This window comes from Labrus mixtus, chromosome 23, assembly GCF_963584025.1.
Source record: "Labrus mixtus chromosome 23, fLabMix1.1, whole genome shotgun sequence".
NCBI lineage: Eukaryota > Metazoa > Chordata > Actinopteri > Labriformes > Labridae > Labrus > Labrus mixtus.
In genome coordinates this window covers 15,574,459-15,591,169 of record NC_083634.1, presented here as the reverse complement: position 1 = coordinate 15,591,169, position 16,711 = coordinate 15,574,459, and the positions used below count along the sequence as shown (strand labels likewise).

At 40.6% G+C, this 16,711-nt stretch overlaps 2 non-coding genes across 2 annotated transcripts; both read right to left on the bottom strand.

The window, feature by feature from the left end:
- Window positions 1-969: 969 nt before the first annotated feature.
- Window positions 970-1,052, bottom strand: trnal-cag (transfer RNA leucine (anticodon CAG)). Its single transcript has one exon. It is a non-coding gene; the product is annotated as a tRNA-Leu (tRNA).
- A 1,000-nt stretch (window positions 1,053-2,052) lies between these two features.
- Window positions 2,053-2,135, bottom strand: trnal-cag (transfer RNA leucine (anticodon CAG)). The gene has a single exon. It is a non-coding gene; the product is annotated as a tRNA-Leu (tRNA).
- Window positions 2,136-16,711: the final 14,576 nt, after the last annotated feature.

Below are 16,711 nucleotides of genomic sequence, written 5' to 3'. Positions count from 1 at the left end.
TTCGTCGCCGTCTTAATAAAGGTGAAATTGTCACTTAACATTAGCTGTTGTCTGGTGTTTCTCAGAGCCGTCCTCATTAATACAGTCTCTGAATTCTGGTTAAACGGAGACCGATAAGGAAGCCAGCGGGATTTATTTTTGAATAAACACAAAGACTGTAAACATGACTGGTAGAGGTCTGTGGCCTTTCTCAAACACTTGTTTTCATTCACTCACTTAGTCTGCCTGAACATTTTAGAAATAAAAGGTTAGGTAAGTAAAAAAGGCAAAAGGGTTTTCATTTTTAATCTAATAAACACAAGCTCTTAATTCTACCATCATGATTTTCTTTTATATAATTTATAATAACCCTAAATCAGAAAGCCTCTTCCCATTTTAATTCCATCAATACAGATGTCACACCCCGGTCCAACACAAAATGTTCAGATTGGCCGTCAATTGTCAAAAAAAGGAAAATGCCCCCGTCAAAGTTTGTCGATGCCTGAACCGAACAAATCACAGCGTCGTCACCGTCATCGACATGTTGGCTCGGTTGTACAATTGCTGAGCTAAAGTGAGGAGATCGTCGCTATTAGCAAGAATAATAGAAAGATTATCAAATGAAAAGTTTTGAACAATTAAAATATTTAAGACAAAATATAATTTGATGAATAAGGTACGAGACTACTATCAGTGTGGATCTCTTAAAAACCTGCTCAGAGTCAAAGCTTCTTTTAACAACATTTATAATTAGGCTTGGAGTATTTTTATTCTTTATTTGAAAATAAAGTTTTCTTACCTGCTTGAGATGTAATATTCTACTATTTATTAAATATGTTGATTTTTATTGACGACCCCGACATCTGTGCTGTTCTCAGCAGTTTAAACAAGACATAGGAAGACTGGGCGAAGTTGTTTACTTGTGAATTTACACGTTACTCCTGTTTAGTCATTAAGAATTGTAAAGCTCGGTGCTATTCAAAACATTGCTGTCAGAAGTGGGATTCGAACCCACGCCTCCAGGGGAGACTGCGACCTGAACGCAGCGCCTTAGACCGCTCGGCCATCCTGACACATAAAGCTCATCATCGAATACAAAAAATCTAATAGTATTGCTAGGAGTCATAATTAATCATAAATAAACTTTTCTTTTTCAGAGAGGTCAACAGCGAGGTCATTTCCTATTTTATTTGGAGTTGTATCGATCTGTTGGGGGTCCACATCACTATTATTAACACTTGACTGTAAAACCTATTAAACATTCAAAAGTAGTGTTCAAACGTGTGCAAAAGGGTTCATAACCAATTCATATTGTTACACTATTAAAAGATACAAGTGTGTATAATGTACTTGTAAAGAACTACAATACCTCCAGTGCACACTTTGGTTTATAGGCTGGTTTATACACAATATAACTTGATAATAAAGAAAATATGTATAATATAATATTAATGATACTTAAATCTTCTTAAGAATCAGCTCTAGCCAATATTGTTCATTTTTAAACATTTAAAAAAAATCCTTATTGCTGTGTATTCCTGCATAACAGTGTGTTTTAATAACTTTACTTCATGTTTGAAGGCTGCTTATGTATAATCAATATGGGTAGTTGAAGTAAACCAAACTATTGCTTTGTTTGCCAGATGTATCAAGTTTATGATCTGATTTATGTAATGTACTTATTGACATTTTAATAAAGAAATAAAGAATAAATGAAAAGGTGTCAGATTGTTGAATTCATAGATTAGAGCTGAGGCTATTTGTTTTCAGGGTTAGGGGTTAGGGTCGACTTGCCTACATGTGCTTCAGCATGTGGTTGGAAATAAATCTATTTTTAGCTTCAACAGTTGCCTTTACGTTATTATTACTTCCTTCAAAATAAAAGTCTCAGATAATGAAAATTAAGTTTGATTGAAGATTAAGGGTTACATGCAAGGAGGTTGACTTGAGGACAGACAACGGCACATAAATTAAAGAACGTATCTCAGACAGGACTTTGTTAAACATAAGTTAAGTGTTACGTTTACAGTAACAGTCTGAGGAGTAAAGAAAAGCATTAAAAAAAAAAGTTATTGTCAGAAGTGGGATTCGAACCCACGCCTCCAGGGGAGACTGCGACCTGAACGCAGCGCCTTAGACCGCTCGGCCATCCTGACATATAGCACCGTGGAAACAGTATGATAAATAAAAAGGATTTACACAATAATCCATACTTTGTATATTATTAAATTGACCACATGTAGCATACATTTCCTGCAGTTTAATTAGAACAATATGTAACTTTAAAAGGAAATCGCTGTGTAGCTCTTTAAACTGTGGACTTTAACCTTATACGTATTTTATGCAGCTCTAAACAGAAATTACTGTCCAGATCTGACTTTTAAAAATGCAGGTTCAGTGTGAGAGAACAACTGTATGATGATTTAATTTGACGAAATGAAAAAAGCAAAGTTAAATCGGCGTTCATACATATTAATTTAATAATAATCTGCTTCTTTTTTTTTTATTCACCGGACTTTTTGTTGCCTCTATTGGTAATGAAATCAGAAGAAACGCTGGATATCTGGTAAAGGTAAAGACAGAAGAGAGGATAAATGCAGCACAGGTCAAGGGTCAGACTTGAAACCTTGACGCCTCCACGCGTTTATATGAGAACAACATGCTGTAATATAATTTTTAAAAAAGCTTGAATAGCTTATTTTAAATAATCTAACATCCACATTTTTGGTCAGCTTGTTGCATGTTATTATGAAATGATAATCTTGACACAACTTATTAATATTGGACTGATCAGTCTGTTGTAGTATACTTGGCTGTTACTGCTAATACACACACTTTCAACATTATCACTGGGAATACATTTTATTTAACACAGTGTCTGCAGAGGGCTGTTCAACATGAGTCTGGTTCTGCTCGAGGTTTCTGCCTCTGAAAAGAAGTTTGTCCTTGCCACTGTAACATTGCTAAATGTTGTTTAGTGGTGCACTCATGGTGGATTAATGTTGGGCCTCTGGACCTCTGGACCTGCTCTTTTTGTAGTGTCTTGAATTGGCGCTATACAAACAAATATTGATCGCTTGACACGTTTTGGTGTTTTGGTATTGATGTGACAATCAGCAGAATAAAACTGAAGAGGTTCATAAAAGAACACGTTTGAAGAAGTGTTGCTTTTTAGTTCATTTTTTATTTAACTTTAAGGATTCAAAAATAGATGGAAAAATATCACACAGCAAAACTAGAAAGGGTTTTAAAGAATCATTTCTAGGTCAACTATTACTTGAAAGTGAATGCAATACTCACATTTTTTTTTGTTTGCTCCTTGTGACACCTGTCAGAGTTCAACTTTAGACACTATAAAACCATCAAATCCTGTTTTTTTTAAATTTGTTTCCTGTGTGTACTTTGTAGAGAATAAAACCCAAAGGCGTTTTCAAATCTATACATTTATTAAAAAACAATATGAAAAGACACAATCATAGAATTCAGGGAGAATAAAATTAACAACAGTAAACAAAATAGATATATAAAAAAAACAGTACAAAACAATGCAAGGTTAAGTATGAACAATTTAATTTAAAATAGTCTTCAGATTCATTAAAAATCAGAATTAGTCTTCACAGGCTCAAACTCCCCAGCTGGTCGTTCATATCTTTATATCACCCTTATGATTGGCTCTGACTCCACATGCCTGCCATCAAAAAGATGTAACTCCCGGTAACCCCTCCCTCATCTACATCCACACGTTTAAAAATAAAACCGAGGTTTAATGAAGCAGGAAGGTTTCCTCTACAGCGCCTGGATGTTTACTCATCAGAGCAGAATTGGCCTGATTGTTGACTGTGTGGGGTTTGTGACACAGAGGGGACATTTGTGTGATTATTTTCTGTATGTTTTGTGTGTAAAACAGGAGAACAGGTCAAAAAGAGAGATTATGAGGCAGAGATCGACACAAACACACACTCACCTGCTCGGGCTCGGGCCTCCTCGCCACTAATGACTGTGTGATTGGATTATCTGGGCTTTTCGCAGGACCACAGCTGCAGCCGACAGAGAAGCTAACCTGCAAGAAGGTTAACAAGAGGGCAGCGGGGTCGTGATCCTTTTGCACAAGACGAGACCTCGGGCAGGAGTGCAGGAGCGGAGGCAAGAAGATATTTTTACAAGAAGGAGGAAAAGAGGAGGGGTTTATTTTTGGTGGCAGATGGATAAGACAGGATCCATGTTTCTGGGAATTCAGAGGGAGGAAGCAGCAAGAGAGGAAGAGGGGAGGGAGGGAGGGAGGGAGACGGGATGCAGTGTGACAGAAGAGCCTTGCAGACACTGTTGGCCTCCCTGTGACTCCACTGTATCCTCAAATTACCACCAAAAAAAACATGGCCGTTTCACTGCCAGATTTATCCACTTTTCTCATCACCTCTGACCCTTCCTTAAAGCATATCCAAGCCTCTTTTTGTTCATACAAATTCACACGTTGTGATTTTTGCCTAAAAAAAAAAAGCAGATGAATATATTTTTTATGACCCTAAAATATCTTTAAACCATCTTATATCATGATACGCGTGCTGTCCAAGCCCTTAAGCTTTATCCAAGAAAGAGACAGTTTGTGTGATTATGTGCCTGAAAAGAAGACAAACTGTTGTAAAAACCCAAATATTCTGACGCCTGCTACTGTCATGAAAAATGTTCAAGTCTTGTTTCTTTCCAAACACATTTTAAATGGGGTTACTTTTCTGAAAAGAATGTTTTTTTTAATGACTTCAAAATGTCATTTAACCAGCTTTTATCGTAGATGGTGTCCTACACTTCACATTTTATTCAAATTGATCCTTTTCTTGTGTTTTGCTGCCTAAAAAGAAGATATTTTTAAGACTGCAAATCTCCGTGAACGATCTCATAAAAGCGCATCTCAACTTTTACGTTTGTCCCAATCCGCACTGTGTTTGTATTTTTACTCAAAAAGGAGATCAATTTAATTTTTGTCCAAAATAAAAGAAACTTTTTGTGCTTTCTTGCTTCAGAAAAAAAGGAACATAATTTTTTTAGACCTCAAATATTCCTGTAAATGTTTTGTATCATATAAAGCGTCCCTCTTTTTGACCCTTGGGGACTTTCTTTATAGGATATGAAATATATGGGGAGCGTTGATATCACCTCAGCCCGCTGTCACAGATCTAAAATGCTCCTAAGTTACTGTATTTGATGACTGCACATAAATAACTGAGGCTGCAGGTGTAAGTGGGATCCGGCTGTGTCACAGAACAGCAGCGAGCAGTGAGTCAGGTCCCTGAGGGAGGAGGATCTCTATGTGAGTTTTCAGCAGAGGATGATGACTGAGTGTGTTAGTCGGAGTACGTGATGATGTGTTTGGCTGTGATTAGTTCTCGAGCACATTAACACAAACATTCACACACTGAGACCATAGACTGTACAGAGACATACAACAGAGGGGACATGTTCACAGATGGGAGCTGGCTTCTGTTGCTGCTGAGGGATGATCCTGCAAAGTCTGCAGGCTTCACAGGCTCAACATGAAGAGTTTATCTGAAGAATTCAAACTATGTCAGGACTCTTTTCTTTTGAAATATCAATCTGGTTTTCAATAAAAAATAAAGCCTGTAATCATAGATAATCACCTTGTTCTGTGTTATTTAAGAAGACAATGGTCCTCTTTACTTTTTGTCTATGATAAGTGATCATGTTTGAAATTAGACGTTTAGCACTAAAAGCTCATCCAGGTTATTATTCTATAAGTCTTATATCAAATATTGCCTCATATATATTTTACTTTTTTAAATATTCATATTGGATGCGCTGCTACTTGCATATAAACTTCAGCGTGCCATGTTTAGGTAATTTTTTTGCTATCAAGACTTTTTCCCCCATCCTCATTTTCAAAGATTGTTGAATTTAGTATTTCATCCCTTTATCCAATTCATGAATAGTTCTTGTTTTTTTCTTATATTTGCACACCTGCTTATCTGAGTAAAGTTACCAAGTCGAAGCATTTTCCCCTCTATTATAAATAGAAACGCAGCTTTGTGTCTTTGTTAGTGTTAAGACTTCACCTAAAACAATACAATTCTGAAGTTTCTTTTAATTTTTAAAAGAAAAATTGTTATGTAGGGGGATTAAAGTTTCCAATCATTCAGTAAATTATACACATTAAGTATAACTCTTATCAACCTGAAGTTGAATTAAATAAATGTAAAATTAATATAAATATCACGCTAAAGATATGAATACAAGAATAAAACGTTTGATAGAAGTATTCTTGTAACACTTTATTTAAAAAAATAAAATAAAATCTCTGGAGAAACGTTATTAATGTCACATGTGGTGTAAATATTATATTTATCTATTGCTGAAAAATATGAGAGGCCTGCTCCCCATGGCTACTGGGACAGCCTCGATCAGGAGTTTGAGGCCTCTGTGTGTGTGTGTGTGTGTGTGTGTGTGTGTGTGTGTGTGTGTGTGTGTGTGTGTGTGTGTGTGTGTGTGTGTTTTCTCACCCTGAGTTTTGTACTGTAGGTGTCACTCTAACTCTGTGTTCTGCCACCTGTTGCTCTGCTGAGTTTCTTCATTATGAAGGCCCACTGAGCAGGAAATCTTCTCCCTGCATCACATGAGATTTATTTGTTAAATATGACGTTTTCAATTTAAAATTAAGCAAAGAAATGTCCTTTAAATTTGAAATTGTTTGTTGACTAATAATAAAGTGCATCCACACAGTTTCCTCCCATAACAATGTGTAAATGGATTATCACGGGAGCGAACGAGTGTGCGGTTATTCTGATTTATCAAGAAGTTTTTTTTAACAAACAAAAACCTCTTGTGCAACACACAACAAACAACTCTTTAAGTCAATCAGGACGAACAAACACCAGATAGAAACAGCCTCCCAGACACTCCGTCAGTGTCCTCCGTGGCTTGTCCTGTAACGGCCGCCACATCACACCGTCTCTCAGTGATGATGTCAGCGGGGGAAGCCGTCTGCTGAGCCGGGCACAACGTGGCACCAGACGGCCTCTCATGCTCCGTCTGCGGCCCAAAACAGAAGAGGAAGCGGGGTGTCTGTCTGGACATGGAGGGCACACAGTGGCACTGTCTGCAGCTCAACACATAGATAGTCTGCGTTAACACACACAGACACACACACACACACACACACACACACACACACACACACACACACACACACACACACACACACACACACAGTCAGCAGACTGGCACAGCAGCTGACACACTGCACACTGATAGCCTTCTGATAGAGGTGTCTGTCTGTCTGTCTGTCTGTCTGTCTGTCTGGATTGGATTCATTTTTAAAGGCTGAACAGGATAGGCTACATAAACATAAATATTTGATTACGTTTTGTTTTTTGCAGAACTTATTTCTCTGTACCCTTCCTCCTGATTTGTGTACTTATCATGTGTTGATCATCTTTAGACATCATAAACCTGATTATCTAAAAACACAACACCTCCTATTTCCCCTGTTATCGACCTCTTGATGCAACAATTTGTCAATCCTAGTTCAATAAACTTAGTGTGAAATTGAAGTCCTAATATTTTTGCACCAGTGAACCAGAGGTTGTGTGTGCTGGTTACAACAAGAGTCTCATGGTGTCAAACTGAAATTGCTGCTTGTTGAAATGAAAAACGTGGAACCCGTTAGATCTCCTCTTTCTTCTTCAGTTCTTCTTCTTCTCTGTGCTCGTCGTTTTTCATCTTTTGTCGGTCTCACAGCATATTATTGGTAGAATGAGGCTCATTTTCAGTAAAAAGTTAATCTAAAATGACAAGTTCTCACTTTAAAGAGTAACCTGTTTCATTTTGTTGTATTAAAAAAGGCCATATTATAGTATTATTCTATCAGATGCATTAACAGGTAAAAAATCATTTTGTTTTGTATATATGTATATAATATTATATAAACTGTCAAATAAAAAAGTGATTTTTATGTTTCGCCAATTCATACATTTTTTTAATTTGCTTACTTAGTTGTAACTATGGTAACTAAAGCTGTAAAATAATTATGAAGTTACAAAAATAAAATAAAACATGAAGTTTGGATACTTGCAGAGGCGTCACGCTCATTCAAACTTGGATTTTCCCCAAATCTTTAGTATTAAGAATAACTGTTATTTGTCTATAATATGAAGTTATGATAAATAATATAATTAAAAGGAAGGTGATAAAAAAAGCTATGAAAAAAAATTGCAATTTGGATGTGAGGAACTTCATGATTTTAATTCCTCAGACTTTCAAACTGATTACTGATTAGAAATATTACCCATTTTCCCTTTAATTATAAATGTTTCAAAATGCAAAAAAAACATAATTCTTCCCATTTTTTTCTGTGGAGGACCCCTTGACCTCACTCTAACTTAGACTAAGAATTTTGGCTTGCAGGACGCCCCCTGGATTCTTGTGTGTAAAGCACTATGTGCAAAAACTGTACTTAAGCAAAGCACTTCCATACATTACATTTACAGTATTAAAGTACCATAAAGTAACATATCATCTGTCAACAATATATAATATAAATCTGTTCATTCATGTACAATCCTATAATCCTGGAGATATAATGTTAAACTGGGAGATGGGAGTCTGACCTTGGCCACACCCACACCCACACCCCCCCCCCCCCCCCCCCCCTCTATTTCTCTCTCCAGCTCTCCATCCTGCCATCATACAATCACGACACCCTCTTTGTGTTCATTCTCACCTAAACCTGCTGCTCTCTTCTTCATCCTTTCTTTCCCTCTTTCCGTCCATTTTGGCCAATCTTCCTTGGTTTCTTTTTTTATGGCGTCTTGTTCTTGCTTTCTTCCTAACTTTTCTCTCTCTAAAAGTTCGAGTACACACAGCTCGATTTCACTTCTTCCATAAATATTCCCATCCTGCTCCAGTTCCTCCTTTGCAGATGTCTTCCCATGCATCTTTTCTTCCCACCTTAGTCTTTTTTTTTTTTTACTCCTCATCTTTTTTCCTACCTCTCACCCTTTCCTCCTCTATCTTCCTCCTCCTCCTCCTCCTCCTCCTCCTCCTCCTCCTCTTCGGTGCAGCTGGTGGGGCCCTTCCATTAGTCCTGACATGCAGAGGCACTGATTCTGTAAAGGTCTTGACCCCTCGCAGCGGGCTTCACTGGGGCTTAGTCCTTCACACTCACACATCTGCGTGCCCCGGGATGCCCACTGCATGCATAACCTGCTACACACACACACACACACACACATTCACACACACACATTTCTGCAGAGTAGATGTACATAGTGACACAAAAAAAAACGCAGAAATTCACACACAAATGCGGCCTGCTTTCATCATGCGGATAAGACTTAACCCCTCCCTCGACAGCACCGACTGACTGCACAGCTGTTGTATGAGTGTGTGCGTGCGTGTGTGCGTGTGCTTGTGTGTGAAATCCTGCTTAATTGGACTGCTGCAGGCTTGGGAAAGACCCACAGAGACCCTCTACTTCACTATATTTTCTGTCCATTGCTACCTTCACTCGTATGAAGCTGTGCTTGTTGTCTTAAATGAATCATCATCATTCTTTGGGACCTTTAGCTGTGTCGTGTTCCCCATGTGCAGAGGCTGTAGCGGCCGTGGGTTCGAATCCAGACTCAGGCCCTTTGCTGCATGTCTTCCCCCTCTCTCTCTCCTCCCAACGTGTCCTGTCTCTCTTCAGGTGTCCTATCGAATAAAGGCAAAAAAAATGGCCCCCCAAAAAAAAGATCAATCTTTATCTAAAGCAGATGCAACAGGTGTTCATGTGTACACACTCATCAGGTGTGTATTATTTCAAAACCAAAGGATGGAATTAAAGAAAAGTCTTATTATCGACACTTAACAGGCCACTGAAGCATGAGATAAAAAAGTATACAAAACTTTTTTCATGGTCTGAAGTAAAAGTAAAGATGCTGTTGAGGTTCTTGTCTTTCCTGCAAAGTTCAATATAATTTTTTCTAAAACGTTAAATATCCTGAATTCAAATTGCTCAATCTTAACATAATCTCAACGTGGGGTCTTTGAACCAAGATTTCTGATGCGACATTTGTGCACATGGAATTGAAACATTTCTCTAAAGCCCTTCGATGAAATAAGTGCAGCTTATATACTGACCCTTTAATGAATAAAAACAGAAAGTGTACCATGCTCCTGCAGGATCATGTGAAGAGTGGATGCATTCAGACCTTTGTTTTTATGGTAAGTCAAGAAAAATTACATAAGAAAAGAAAACTTTGTGTAATTGAAATATTCGCTCTGTGAATCCATTAGTACATTTTTAGTGCTGCTGCAGTTTTGCCTGTTTTGGACTTGTGGCACAATTATGTCTGTTATAGTTTAGACATGTTACAGGGATACATTTTTAATGGCATGATTCTTTTTTTATTCATAGTTAACAACAAAAGTAGTTCTGGCTGATGTAAAATGTGAATTCTTGCTAAGGAGGGACTTTGTGGGTCTCACCCTGCACTCTGTGGTCCATCTCAGTGAAAACTTAAACCTCAGCACATACTGTAAAGCTCCTGCTATTTGTGAATGAAACCTGCAGACTCTGCAGTTTCCGCCTTATCCAACCCCCCCCCCCCCCCCCCCCCCCCCCCCCCTTTTCTCTCCGTCCAGTGTACGTCTTCATTTCATTTTAGCACTGTTTCAATCCACTGAACCTCTCCAGCTTTCCTCTTTCATCTCAGTCATCCCTCCCCTCCTCTCTCCCCTCCTCTCTTCCCCCCCACCCCCCCCCCCCCCCCCCCCCCCCCTCCTCTCTGAGCCTGTCGCTTCTCACTGTAACTGGCAACTTTGCTTCTCTCCCCTTTTGTGGCGGGGACAAAGGGGGCCGGTGCCCTCTCGCAGGCTATGTTACAGGCTGTCACATGAGGCGGACACTCTTGGACGGCCCAGCGTTATCTGCTGTGACAACTCAGATTACTTCCACAGCCTCCCATCTGATCAGCACATCCAATTCAATTAGTGGCAATTAGTCCTGGTCCTCCCCTCCACCCTCCCCCCCCCCCCCCCTTCCACTGCCACCACCATCCTCACCCACCTGCTGCGTCTCTTCCAAAAAGCGAAGCTGCCGAGCTTGGAGCAACTCGCTCAACCTGGCAGGCTGGCTGGTGCACAACTTTGGAGCGACTTGTAGCCCCCCCTTCAGCCGCCAATTACCCTCGCGCGCACACACACACAATGACTCATTCACACATTCATACTCATATTCAGCGGCAGAGCACATATTCAAAGTGACACATCACACAGAAACCACAGTTTTCTGCACACAAACTCCCACAGATCCCATTCAGGAGCAGCACAGATGGGATGCAAAAACTGGCCTTGGCTAAGTATGCAAAACAGATTTTAAGCAGCTTCCATCTTTATTTTGTATCAAGTCAGTGGACTGTATTAGCATCTTAAAGCAAATTGTCTTTGTTTTCTGAAAAGAAAATTCACTATTTGGGTGTCTTAACACCGTTTGGCCACAAGTGGAAGCTCGTTTCTTAGAGAGATAGCATGCATAAAAAAAGCCAACTAACAAAGTCAGTGGAGCACGTAGAAGTCAGAGAATAAAAGTTAAACAGACAGACTGGTGTTAGCTGCCATGCACAGCAACAAAAAAAGGAATTGGAAGGGTAAAAGAAAAATATTTCCCATAGAAGACCAAAAAGGAGATAAAAGAGATTGAATTACAGACATTCGTTAAAACTAGCTGCGATGCACAACGACAAAGTAAGCTGCTAGCTTGAGAAAATCATGTGTTGCTAAAGAAGGTGAAATTTTCCTTATGAGCTGGTTGAGAAAAAAATAAAGAGACTGAATAACAGACAGACTATAGACTGTGTATGCACTGTTACAAAGTTGGCTGCTAGCATGTGAAAAGAACGGAGCATTCAGAAGCTAAGGAGGCTGATATTTAACTTAGACGTTGGTGGAGACCAAAATTGGAGCAAACAGAGAGTTAAAAACAGACTTTCAAACTAGCACCCATTCCCCTAAATAAATTCTCTATTGCTGAAAGTCAAAAGTAGTGTAATAGACCAACGTTTTTTCTGCTTGATTCGGCCGCTAAGTGGCCAAAAATCTGTTATCGTAGGATTAAGGTGCTCATGTAGTTTATTGCGTTCTTGTTCCAGAAATTTGTTGTTTTTGGATTTCACCTCCTCGTTGTATCACAAAAAACAAACAGAGAGGTTTAAATTAAACGATAAAACTGATAAACATTAAAACCCATAAATCACTTGAGATAAATTCTAGAGTATAGTCTGCACTGATGTCCTCTGGTTTCTGGGACCCCTTTGTGTCCCGCCCACCCCTTCTCCCCCCCCCCCCCCCCCCCCTTACTGTGGGTCCACGCACACCTGGCCTTCACAAATTAGGGCCCTGGAAAACCAGCAAGCGGAGAGAAAAGCGTGATGCGTGGTGGAGCGAGGGGAAGGCAGGGGACGGGAAGGGGAAGGGGGGGGGGGGGGGGTGCATTTGGTCGACGGGGTCTTTCAGCATTCCGATGGAGCAAAAAGTTAATGACGGCCCTTTTGTGTTGTGAGAAAGCCGGCCGGAGGAGAAGTGTTACAGGGAATCACGACCTGTGCCAGTGAGCAGTGACAAAAGGGGGCCGGCCATATGCTGCGTTGAGTTTTTACCATATTTATATCGCTTACATGGCCGCTTTATGAAAAAGTGCACTCAGCCATCCTCGCCTCTCCTAACAATGTAAATTTGTTTGGAGCGGCAAATAATGAGAGGACTTTGTTTTCCTGAGAAAACACAACCAACACTGTCAGGCCGGGATGAGCTCTTGGTGTTTCAGCCTCGAAAGGAAAGTAAATATTAAGTATTATTCTGGAGGTTTTTTCGATCGTATCCAATCATTTTCTCAATCCTTAACTCCCTCTCTTGCTTCCCTCTTCATAAAAGCCGCCCTAACACGCCCGCCTTCCCTGCAGGCCTTAATGCATGCTGACAGCTTCCCTCCGTAATTGGTGATCACACCCAGATGGATGGTTCCTTAATTTGCTGTTCCCAATAGAGCTGTGCAGCTCAGGGGAAAAGGGGCAGCAGGGGGAGTGGAGCTGTGGAGATGGTGGTGGTGAGGTGGGATCCTTGATTTGTTGGTTATAGATACAAGAGCAGTAAACACCCAAAGCTGTGGGCCCGACAGTTTGATCACGCTTTTGTTCACACACCAGTTGAAATGTAGAGAGGGGGGGGGGGGGGGGGGGGGGGGGGGCTCCTGAGCTCCCTCCTCCTCATTCTTTCCTCCTCCTAAATGATCCATTTCTGAGCCCCTGCTTCTTCTTTCTCACTAGATCCTCTGCTTTCTGTTAGGCCCGGAAATGCTCTGTGTGAGCACTGGAGGATGTGCAAGCAGCAAGTGTGTGAGTGTGTGTGTGTGTGTGTGTGTGTGTGTGTGTGTGTGTGGGCATCTGGGTCTGAGCCGAGGCAATGATTTCTAGGGTGCATATGTGTCTTTTCCCTTTTCATTCTCTAAACGGATTGCAGGAATCCGAGTGAATGAAGTATGAATGGAGGCAAAGGACAGAGTGAAGTTCCCGAGGTTATAGGTTACTATCTAAGTAGGAACCTTGGTTCATGTGTGGTCGATTCGGGTCTATTAGGGAGGACACAAATAGGGTGACGGACTAGGTCGACTTGGAGACCCCCTGTTACTAATGAGGGCAACCTGCAGTGACCCCATGGGGCAGAGGGTCAAGCTGAGCCTGATACAAGCAAACTGTTAAAATCAAGTTTAAAACCGGTGATGCAAAATGAAAAGAAAAGAGGGATTTTTGGACTTGAGTTTAAGATCCACAAGTGTACAAGATTAAATAATGAACTTTGACTTTTAGATTCTGAGGCATACTGAGGTTAAGAGTGTTGTGTTATATTCACCAAACCCATGCATCAATCCTTACTCTTTTTCTATTGTACCCAAAAACCTTCAATAAGGAATTTTAATTATTTTGTGAAAATATGCTTATTAAATCAGTTTTCACATTATTTATCGCTCATACTGATCCCAACCCGGCATTCAACTGGATGTTTTAGATGTGCAACAGCAACTATGTCATCATGAGCAGTCCATTAGACATCAAGTAGAGCCTAAAACTTTTTTTTTTAAGTATTATTCAGATGAGATCATTATATTTTCCTGTACATAGAACTCCCTATAGTGGGAGTAGGGAACGAGTGTGATTTCTGACATAACCCATATTTCTCTGGCAGGGACCCATGTTCCCATAAGCCGAGTGGGCAGATGAAGTCCTGGGCAGGTGCGTGCTCAGATTGGCCCTCGGGACATTAGAACGTCACCTCTCTGGCGGGGAAGGAACTGGAGTGGGTGCGGTATGTGGAGCGCTTTCAAGCTGGAGATAGTTGGGGTTCGCCTCAACACACAGCACAGATTCTGGAACCAAACTCCTGAAGGGTATTTTGTATTCCAGTGTTGCCCAGGGTGAGAGGAGTCAGACAGGTGTAGGGATACTCACAAGCCCCTGGCTGAGCACCGCTGTGTTGGAGTTTTTCCCCCAGTGAACGACAGGGTCACTTCCCTGTGTCGTCGGATAGCAGAGAGAGGAAGGCTCTGATTTGTACACAGCTTCCTGGGAGTCTCTGGGTGTGGTCGTGGAAGGGGTTCTGCCTAGGGTCTAGTTCCACTAGGGTACTTCAACTCCCATGTGCCCCCCCCCCCCCCCCCCCCCCCCCGGAGGAGGTCGAATTGGGTCAGCTGATCGTCCTTTGTTGATGTATTTTACAATCTTTGAAATAAAAACTCATCAGTTTGGTTTAAAAAATGAAAAAGGTTGATGTTTATGCCGATAACACTCTGATTTATATGAACACACGCACACACAAGGCCATCACTGGAGACATGTGAAGACTTTTTAGTGTCAGATAAATTTAGACGCATGGAAGTTTTATCAATATTTAGATCATTGTTCTACATTTAAGAACTTACAAAACACAAAAGAGAGAGTATAGTCACACTGGGGGAATGTTGAGTTTAGGCCTTTTGGCTAACGGTCAATTGCGGCTCTTTGCAGCAAAAAAAAGATTGAAAGCACACGCTCACATGCCATGGACACAGATAATGTAACTAACACATGTTTAATGAAGGGAGCAGAGGAAATTCTTGATCGTGATAAAAGAATACAATCACCAAAAATGCTTTCGAAATGAAGCCAGGATTAATCGATGAGTGGCTAAAGAGACGACTGAAATATCTCAGAAAACTTCATTCACATGAGACAAGTACCCTTAAACTAACAATGAGCCCCTTAAGACTCCAGTGTAGCGACAAGTGACTGATATTCAGACATACAAGGACACACGCACTCTCTATTAAGACTGTCTAATAAAAAACCTTAAGTACTTTCTTGGTTCTGCTTTCTTTTAGACTAAATGGGTTTTTTTCTCCACCACAGACTGCACTCTGCTCATCACCTCACCTGTTACTTGGAAAGCACTCTCATGCCGTTGAAATGTGATTAGCTATTGTCGATTTGCCTTGGACGCTTCACCCAAACAGTGAGTCCTAAGGTATGTGATAATGAAATATAAGAAGCTTTCAGCACATTAATTAGTCGAGGAAGCGCTCTTTACTCTTTGAAGGATGAGGGAGAAAGTGAAAGACGTTACTTTGGATTTTATGAGTGCATCAAGTTGTGTGTTACTTAGAGGGAGTCCAAGGTTGTTGTTTTTTTGAGCTGGTTTTATGGTGAAAGACTTTTATGGTGAAAGAATATCGCTTTAGAGACCAGGTGCATTGTGCCCCAGGAGATAAATGTAGGAGCCATCTTGTGTCCTTGAGTTGTTATCGCTTTCTGAAAATCCACTGACCTAAACAAGGGAGATGGCAGCCTCCACAAAAGCAGCCTCAAACCCAAGGCCGGATGTAACGAGTCAATTCAAAGCTCCGTCCACTGATTTAGAGCACAGTAAAAAACAACGCTGGGATGGTCTTAGTGCACTCGTTGCTTGTTTCACATTATATCAGAGACAGCCTACCAGAATCTAGGTTTAACACACATAAATGAAAAAAGAAAAGGTGATGTGAAAATGTGTCTTGCTCCTGCTTTTGGTTGCACAGACTTAACAAGAGCGGAGGGGGGGAGCTCGTCCTTGAATCCTGCCACGACAGGAAGTGTTAATTGAAGACCTCAGGTCTTGAAAAGAAGGTTAAGGTGGCAGAGTCATCCATGGAAGGAACAGAATGGCAAATACAACACATGATCTCAACTTGTTATGCCTTCAGCTGTGGGTCTTTATATGCAAAGGCAACATTCATTTCAGTTCAGGAAAAAATACCCAGAGCAATTTAAAATAAATATTGTTTTGAAAACATAATTTAATTTTACTTGGAAAAAAACTCATTTGAATTTAAAAAAATTGTCTTCCATTTATTCCGATTGTCTATTTCTTTTGCAAAAAAACAACCAGGTTGGGTTGAGGGAGAACCTGTGGGGTGTTTCTTTTTTTAAGATTTAATTTGGGGCTTTTTTGTGCCTTTATTGGAAAGATAGGAGAGTGGATAGAGATGGACATCAGGGAGAGAGAGAGAGAGAGAGGGGATTGACATGCAGGAAAGGAGCCACAGGTTGGATTCGAGCCTGGGCCGCACGCTTGTAGGACTACAGCCTCCATACATGGGACGCACGCACTACCCACTGCGCCACCAGCGCCCCAAAATGAACGACTGTTTCAAAGAGTTTGGGTTGGTGTATTCACAAAA